Source organism: Mastomys coucha, unplaced genomic scaffold (genome assembly GCF_008632895.1).
Source record: "Mastomys coucha isolate ucsf_1 unplaced genomic scaffold, UCSF_Mcou_1 pScaffold12, whole genome shotgun sequence".
NCBI lineage: Eukaryota > Metazoa > Chordata > Mammalia > Rodentia > Muridae > Mastomys > Mastomys coucha.
The window spans coordinates 19,405,033-19,414,067 of NW_022196894.1; the positions used below are offsets into that span (position 1 = coordinate 19,405,033).

At 43.3% G+C, this 9,035-nt stretch overlaps 1 long non-coding RNA gene across 1 annotated transcript; it reads right to left on the reverse strand.

The window, feature by feature from the left end:
* Window positions 1-449: 449 nt before the first annotated feature.
* Window positions 450-8,122, reverse strand: LOC116086337. The gene is made up of 4 exons (XR_004116877.1): window positions 8,013-8,122; window positions 5,769-5,842; window positions 3,336-3,433; window positions 450-501 (listed from the first exon to the last, which is right to left on the reverse strand). It is a non-coding gene; the product is annotated as an uncharacterized LOC116086337 (long non-coding RNA).
* Window positions 8,123-9,035: the final 913 nt, after the last annotated feature.

The following is a 9,035-nucleotide window of genomic DNA, read 5'->3' on the forward strand; positions in this document are numbered from 1 at the left end:
TTTCCTCTTCTCTTCTCTACTCATTCCCTACCCCAGCTGCTTGTTTATTCCTCTCAAACTTCACACACAGCTGTTTTTGTATCCAAAGCCAAACATTCAACAATCTCTCTAGAGGTCAATTTTTTTTCAATAGTCTACAACTTTGTTTTCTGGTGTAGCCAGAGTTTATAGCCACTTACTTAGAATAGTGCTCAGAGCCTGAGAAGAGCCTCTTCCAACTCTGAGTCATAGAGCAAAAGAGGAAGCTGTTGATCTGGCCCCTCTCAGACCCTGAGGGTCAGCAAGCATCATAGCTACATATCATCACATTTACCCCAGCCTATGCACCCAACATGCAGCGTTCTCATGTGACCTTTTCCAGGGAGCACAGCTCTTAGAACTTGGCCCTGAAGGCTGCCTGAGTAGCTACACAGGCACTGCACTCCAGACTTGTATTTACCCTTCAACTTACCTTTCAGCTTCAACTGTCATTGATGATCTCTCCCCGCTGGTCGGTACTCCCTTTATAAGCAAAGGGGAAACAAGGATCACTTAGAAAGCATTATTGAATAAAAAAGAAAGGACAAAGATAAGACAACGTTTACTCCTTCCTTGACCCACAAGATCAAGTGTAGAATAATGGAGAGAATATCCTGTGTATTGTATGGATGCATCCCCTGTCAATTTAAAAGCCTATGGGACATTCGGGAGGAGAGAGGATTCTGGGAGAGAGCCAGGCAAGAAGATCTGCCTGTAAAGATGTGAGGGGACAGAGGTGGCACCTAAGCACAGGTAATCAGTCATGTGGCAGAGTGTAGATTAAAAAAAATGGGTTACCTTAAGTCATGGTTCTAGTCAGAAAAAAGCCTAGCTCAATGGCTGAGGTATTTGTGACTATATTTTGAGTCTGAGTCTTATTTCTGGGAACATGGAACTGGGAGGTAGAACCAGGCATAACATCTACAGGATAAGAGTCTGGCATCTCCACCTTCATTTTGGAGCTGTAGTAGTCTGTTATTTTGGGTGAGATGCCTGTTTGGCTCTCCCAGGCAAGTCAAGCATTCAAGGAATGTCTGTATAAAATCTAGTGATGCTTAACCCATCATATTCTTCAAGGCTGTAGGCACAAAGATGTAGTCACTTTGAATGCCAGATGCAGAACAGACTTTCAGGACAGAACTCTCTCTGAAATAACTGTGATGAGGCTTGAGGGAGACCGACCTGCAGTCTCTCTCTCCGTGGGTGTTCACGAACTGGGATAATTAAGTACCTGTGGAAGCAAGCGGGTGAGGGAAGAGACAAAGAAAGGACACCAAGTAAGCTTTATCAAGGTGTGTCTGTACTAGAGAGAAACGGGTTTATATAGCTCAGGCAGAATTGAAACTAAAACACCTCTTGGCTTTTAGCATAGGCATGAGAACAGGGAAATAGCATTCCAGTCTGTTTACACAACACCCTTCAAACATAGTTTTAGGCAGGAAAGCTGAGTTTCAATAGTTTCAGTTCCTTTGATGTCCCAGCTACAAAGTCCACGTTTGATCTCCAGGGCTGCCGCTGGTGATTCATGCTGCAGGCATGTGGTCTAAGTTCTGGGCCTGTCACGGCTTTCTTTCACTTTCAGATTCCGCAATGGGGCAGAGCGGCAGGATACCACAGAGGCTGAGCTCTGAGGCAGAAGCTGTCAACTTCTGAGCCTCAGGTTTCTCCTGTCAATTAACAAGGGCTTTATGGGACAACCCCAAAGAACCAGAATTGAGACAGTGGTCAATAAGACCAAACTTTGACCAGCAACTTGCTGAATTATGCACAATTGCCTCTCCCACAATTTTTCCTCTACTTAAAACTAAAACTCAGCTTCTGAGGTCACAGACTGGGACCCAGACAATGCTGGCATCCTACCTCCCACCACCATCAAATGCTTGCTTCTGAGGTGAGGGCCTAGCACACTAGCTGACTCCAGCACCCCACCTCAGCCGGGGTGATGACTGCCTCCCTAGTGCTCCTGGAGCTCCTCCTATGACTTTCAGGCAGATCCACAGGTCAGAGTCTCCTCTTCAAGGCAGCTGTTCCTGGTTCTATAACTTTGAGGGTTGAAACTTTGTGTGAGTCTTCTTTGGTTCAGGAACTTCCTGAGACTTGTAAATTGTTTACTTCCTTTGTCTTGTCACTTTGGTCTACTTAAATGAGTCTTGATGAGACTCCCTCCAGGATGGAAAGTTTCAGTGATTCTTTGGATAGGGGTTTGTTTTTTGAGTTGGGGACTCACTATGTTGTTTAGGATGGCCTGGAACTCACAGAGATTCCTATGACTCTGCCTCCTGAATTTTGGGTTTAAAGGCCTGTGCCACCATATTGGGCTCTGGAACTTGTTGATTTTTAATGAGCCTTCCCCTAGGACAGAATATTTCAAGTTGTTGGAATGGCCACACAACACACATGCATGATTTACAAATAAATCATGGGTTTCAAGGGTTTCTCTATATAGCCCTGCCTGTCCTGGAACTCACTCTGTAGACCAGGCTGGCCTCAAACTCAGCAATGCCTGCCCCTGCCTCCCAAGTGCTGGGATTAAAGGCATGTGCCACCATCGCCCTGCCCTGAGTGAGAATCTTGTATTTGCACCCTATGCTTTAGTTTTATCGTCAGTGAAATAGAGACAAACAATGGCACTTGGGCACAGGGTTTAGGAGAAATGAATGAGTTACTACACTCAGATTATTTGGCATAGTGCCCTTCAAAAGTAAGTGCTGTGCGAGTTTGACAAAATTAATCATTATGGATATGTTGAATGACATCAAGTGTGCTCTTCTCTCTCCCTGTTTCTCTGACTCTTTCCTGGTCTCTTTACAAACATGTACAATTTTTAAAGTTTGGTAGTTATCTTTCTAACTATTCCACTAATTCCCCAACACTATCACTCCAAGACTCATCTTAATCTTCCTCCTTGCCCAAGTCAGCTCTAGTCTTGGAAGCTGAGTTGACCTTGCCAGGTGAAAGGCACACTAGCATTTGAGGTTTTTGTCCTCTGTGCAGCCCTCTGCTCTGTCTAGTATGCTACACAGAGGTTCTACACAACTGGGCTACAATGGGACAAAACAAGGCTCCACTCATAGCAACTGCCTGCCCCCTCTGTGCGTAAAGAAAGGGTTCTCTGTGTTGTAGCCATCTCATCTGTCAGCTGCTCAACAAACAGATGTTCATGTCCTGCTCAGAGTTCTGGCCACCCCATGTCCAGGCAAGGCACATTGTAGTGGGGATGCTAACCATACAGGAAGAGAGAAGGGGTGAGTTGGGCTTCCTATACTGCACACTCTTCCTTCCCCTGATGCGTTTGAGAGCGAGCCTAACAGTTTCACCTCTAGCAGCTCAGTGCAGTCAAGCTCAAATGCTGGCACCTCTGCTTCTGTATCCGTTCACCTTTCTTCTCCGTCATGTAAGGAAACTGGAGATTAATCTAGAAAATAAAACACAATGGCCATTTCTCAGTAGGATCCCACTGATACCCCAATAAAGCAGGAATTCATTGAACCCTCCAAATTTCCATGAAAGCCTCAATTGTGTAGCGAGTTACAAAACCCAATCACCTTCCAAATCAGTGGCCATTAAGACAAGAGCAAGCGAGCTAATTGCCAAATTTTATTAAGGCTGAAATTGCAACATTGCACTAACATGGGCATTATACACTGAGAGTAATGCTGAATAGATTGGCTAGTAGAAACATTATCTCTATAGAAAGAACCAGAGATGCCAGTGTTAATTATTTGTAAATCCTTGACCAGATTTTAAAGCCATCTTTTCATGGCTCATATAAGAATAATTAATCAAATTTTACAAATTGAAATAGCATCATTATACTCTCTCATTCTCTCCAGTGTGTGTGTGTGTGCATGCATGTGCACATCTGTGTGTTCATTGGAATTAAATCAAGGACCCGGCAGATGCTAGGCATGCACATCTGGGCTACAGTCCTTGCCTTGTTATGCTCACTCTTATGACTGAACAAGTGCTACAAGAAAATTACAGAGACCTCACACATTTTCCCCTGTATTTGAATATTCCTTGTTTTTTTTCACATTTATTTTATTGGTTTTGCTGAGAATGTCCATGACTATATTTATTACACAAGTACTACGTAACTATATACTATTTACTACAATTGGGTCATAAGTTCTACATAATTATATGCTATCATGGCTACCCTACTCCTACCCTCTTGTATGTTTTATGTTAGATTCTTAACATTTTAAAATATAATTGCATTGTTACCCCTTCCTTATCCTCTCTCTGATCCTTCTACTTCCTCCTCTCCCTCTCAAATTCATGGCCTCTTATTTTATTAGTCTTACAAGCATATGTGTGAATAGATTTATAAATCAAACCTGCTGAGCCCACTTACTGTTGCTTGTATGTATATATTTTTTAGGGCTGATCACTTGGGATTGACTAACAACTTAGTGTGCTCATGCCTGGGGAAGTCTACAACCCTCGGCAGTCTTTAATTGCCTGTAGCTCTTCACCTAAGGGTGGAGCCCCATATAATTCCCCCACCTCCCTGATGTGTCAGCCAGGATTGCCACTATTCAGCTCTTGTTTAAACAGCCATGTCGTTTAGATCTCATGGGCACAGATTCCTTGCCATAGTTAGAAAGCTCAGTCTTGCAGCAGGCTTCTTGGCCTCTGTCTCCTACAGTCTTTCCAACCCCTCTTGCACTATGTTCCCCAAGTCTTAAGTGTAAGGATTGTGTTGTGAATACATCAGCTGTGGCTTTGCACCTCACAGTCCATTTTTCTCTGCATTTTGACAAGTTGAGGCATCCTGTAATGGTTTCTGTCCACTACAAAAAGAATCTTCTTTGATGAAGGCTAACAGCTACACCAGTCTACCATACAGATTCTTTTCTTTTTATTTATTTTTTAAGTTTGAGAAAGGCTATCAGAGGTTAGGCAGGGTGTACTGCCCTGTAATCTCAGCATTTGGGAGGCTGAGGCAGGGGCACCAGGAATTTGAATCTAGCCTGTGGTACATCTCATTTTTAAAAATCCTTATGAGGAACATGAGACTGGGCAGTGGCTCAGTCAGTAAAATGTTGCCGGGCAAGTAAGAGGGCTTGAGCTTCATGCCCAGAACCCACATAAAACTGGCCATTGTGGTGCATACCTGAATAGCTGGGAGGCTGAGGCTGGGACTCTCCAGGGCTCGCTGGCCACTTAGCCTTGCTGAAGTGGTGAGCACCAGTTTCAGTGAGAAACCCGTCTCAAAATAAATAAATAAATAAATAAATAAATAAATAAATAAATAAAATAAGATGGAGAGTCATAAAGGCAGACACGTGATGTGAACATATGCACACACATATGTACACACACACACACACACACACACACACACACACACACGCGCGCGCACCCCACATTATTAGGTGTCAAATACATGATGGTTGTTGAAATTCTATTACTAATATCCACCTAGTAATTCTGCCTATTGTTTAAGAAAGTGACCCAAATTTTGTACATCCACAAGTCTCAAGAACCCCATAAAAGTCTATCTAAATTTATAAAACATGGTACTTTAGAAAAACACTGTGGAACACTGGCTTATCTTCTGTATATTAAAATTGAATGGCCAACTTGGAATGTTTACGGAAACTGTTCAACAGCGCCATCTGGTGGAGAGGAGAAAACCTCCCGCTCTTGTAGGAAGCAGTTTCTGTCTATCACACTTTATTTTGTTTTCCAGCTATTCATTATGGGACGCTGTAGATGCTTGAGCAGCTAAGTGAACAAAATACCTGAAAAGAAGCTGAGTCTGGCCGTGAACAGTGAGCTCCTGGGAGGATCTTTTGGTCTGATTGGAATCTCAGTACTGTGGAGAGATTGGACATTTAAAGGGTCAGAGGCTTTACTTTATCCTGGGTTACCTTTAGCCTTCTGGAGCAGCCATTTCCTGCCCCATTCTGTATCTGAGGTAACACCTTGTGATAATAAATAAAAACCTCATTGATTCGAAGCTATCAACTGAGCAGAACACTAGCTTCTGCCAATCCAAGAGCTAAGAGTGTCACAGAGAGCATCTTGGGCTTATGAAATAGCATCCCGCTCCCACTGCACCCGACTCTCTGGCGTACCCACCAAAAGCAATGCGTTCTAAGTTGTGGCAGAAGGAGCCAAGCTGAGACCCTGGAGAAGAAATCAGAGGAGTCATGAAGCTTAATCACGAGGGACCTTTAGACACTGTAAAGCTGCTATTGTGTTGCCATTGTTGTCTTGATTTTCTTCTGTCCTAAATGAGGTGGGGAGCTGGGTTTGGATTAGGAGCCCTCTGGCTGCTGTGCAGCCCAGCTATTGCATTGAGCTGCTGTTGCTGCTCCTGGATGTTGTCTTCTGATATTGATGATTAAAGGCATTAAGAATATACCACCCAAGAGGTGACTAGCAACAGGAAGAAAGAAGACAGTCATATGCAGATGGGCTCCAGGATACAGGGGGCGCTCCACCTTAGTGGCCACCTCTCTCTCTGAGATCCAGGACTAACACTACTCATCTGCACATGGCACGTGCTACATCTCTGTCTTCTTGTGTGTTTTTGAGTGTCTCGACACTTGTCTTCCTTGTTCTAGTTATACTTACCTATTTCTAAAAGGGACTGGCAGCAACTTCCACGCAATGAAGAATTACTTCTTTAATCAGATTTCTGTCACGATAGTAGATACCTGAGATTACCAACTTAATAGGAGAAAATTTTTACTTGTCTCACTTTGGGGTTGGGGATCCAGTCTATAACCAGGTGGTCCCACTGCTTTTGGGTCCGTGAGAAGGTAGCACACTACGACGCCTGAGGAAGCAAAGATGTTCAACTCATGGACAGCGTGAAGGGGATCGAGAAGGTACAGAGGTCCCAATATTCCTGTCATGGGCACAGGCTCAGTGACTTAAGATATCCTACAGTGTCTTGCCTTTGAGTCTGCACCTTCCCAAAGGGCCACAGCAGGTACCACACCTTTAGCACATGGGTCTTCAGAGGACCAGATCTAAATTTTAGAAACATGCAATTGAGGCCTTTAAAAAAAGATAGCATTGGGGGCTGGAGAGATGGCTCATCGGTTAAGAACACTGACTACTCTTCCAAAGGTCCTGAGTTCAAATCCCAGCAACCACATGGTGGCTCACAGCCATCTGTAATGAGATCTGATGCCCTCTTCTGGTGTGTCTGAAGACATCTACAGTGTACTTACATATAATAAATAAATCTTTAAAAAAATAAATAAATAAAAGATAGCATTGTAAATGTGGTCCAGTGTCACTGGGATGGTGTGGGAGACCAGATTAGCCAGTGCAGCAGTCCCAAGTGGACAGGGTTACTACACTTAAAACCCATGGTGATATATTCATTTCCACAGTCAATGGTTCTCACGCTTCTCGGTTTTTCAGAAGCTGACAAGACAAGCTAGTTTTTGGAGCTGTGACCAAACGCTCTAAGGATTTTTGCCAAGGTGAATGAATGTTCAAGGAACATTTTGAGACTTGGGGTGTTGTGGCTATAAATTGTGGATTCTAGGAAGCCAATAAGAAGGATGTGGGGGGTTGAGAGGCATTGGATGCATACGTAGGTGAGAGTTCAGGTGAGGAATACCAGGTAGCTGGAGTTTTTTGTGAACAGTGAAACTGGAGGTAAAATCTGATTAAAGCAATGCTGGTCTCCAACACCTGCCAAAATGGGAACAAAGACCTAATCCATAGCCCCAGGAAAGTCCCTAAATGTAGCAACCATCCTTTTTGGCATCTGTAGTTCTACATCTTGCTTACTGAAGTACCAACCAGGATGTGGGGTTTGTGTGTAAAAGACAAAGAAAGGGCTGAGAAGCTCAGGGCTGCATAATTTGGTGGCGTACTTCACAGTACCTTGTCTAAGGTTGAGGCTTCATGGGTGTGGCTTATGACAAATGTAGGAAACATAATCTCACATAAACTTCCTGGTCCTGGCTCTTACAATCTTTCCACCGCTACTTTTGCAGTTACCACTGAACTTTAGGTACCTGAGTTAGGTTGTAGATGTATCAGTTGAGACTGGGCTCCAGAACTCCGCATTTGATCAGTTGTGGTTTTCTGTCATGGTCTCTGTATGATGCTAGGAGAGGTCTCTGTGATGAGGGATGAAATCTGCACTTATCTGTGGGTATAAGGACAATTAGGTAGGATGTAGTTAGAAACTATGTTGTTTCGTAAGGTGGTGGTTCTAGATTCTCCCTCCAAGATCTGTGACTGTACTGGTCCTCATAGGTTTTTAGTACCAGGCACATTTACCCTCTTGTTGAACAGATCTTAAATCCAGTTAGAAAGCTGTTGGTTAGCATTAAGGTATGGATACTACTACTTTGCACATGATGGTTGTTGTGTGTATATATATGGTTTGGTTGTTGATTGCCACCCTCTTTTGGAAGCTTGCATAGTGCTTTCTGGTGCTGTGAAAGCAAGTTCTTGGGGAGGAAGCTTATAGGTCAGTTAGAGCTCGGTAGCCTCTGGGTCCTATGTCTGAAGCACACAGTGCCTTCAGCAGTAAGGACAAATGGAGTCCTGTTCAGAAAGTCCTTTCCTGAACCTGTATCATGTAGGCACTGCCTACCTTTTCTTCTAGCAGTTTTAGTAGTTCAGCTTCTCCTTAAGGTCTTTGATCCTTTTGGGGTTAGCTTTTGTGCAAGCGGATAGATACAGGTCTACTTTCTTTCTTCTGCATATGGGCATCCAGTTTCCCAAGCCATTTGTTAAAGATGTTTTCTTTTCTCCAGATTTGATTTTCAATTTCTTTGTTAAATATTAAATGGCTGAAGTTATATGTACTAATGTGTGGATCTTTGATTTTGTGCCATTGGTCTACACGTCTGCTCTTGTTACAGTTTCTCACTGTTTTGTTACTTTGTCTCCGTAATGTATCTTGAGATCTAAGATCTGGAATGGTAAACCCTCTAGCATTGTTCTTTTTGCTCAGGATTGTTTTGCCTATCTGGGAGTCTTTTGTGGTTCCTTTTCTTTCTTTCTTTCTTTTTTTTTTCTTTTTTCTT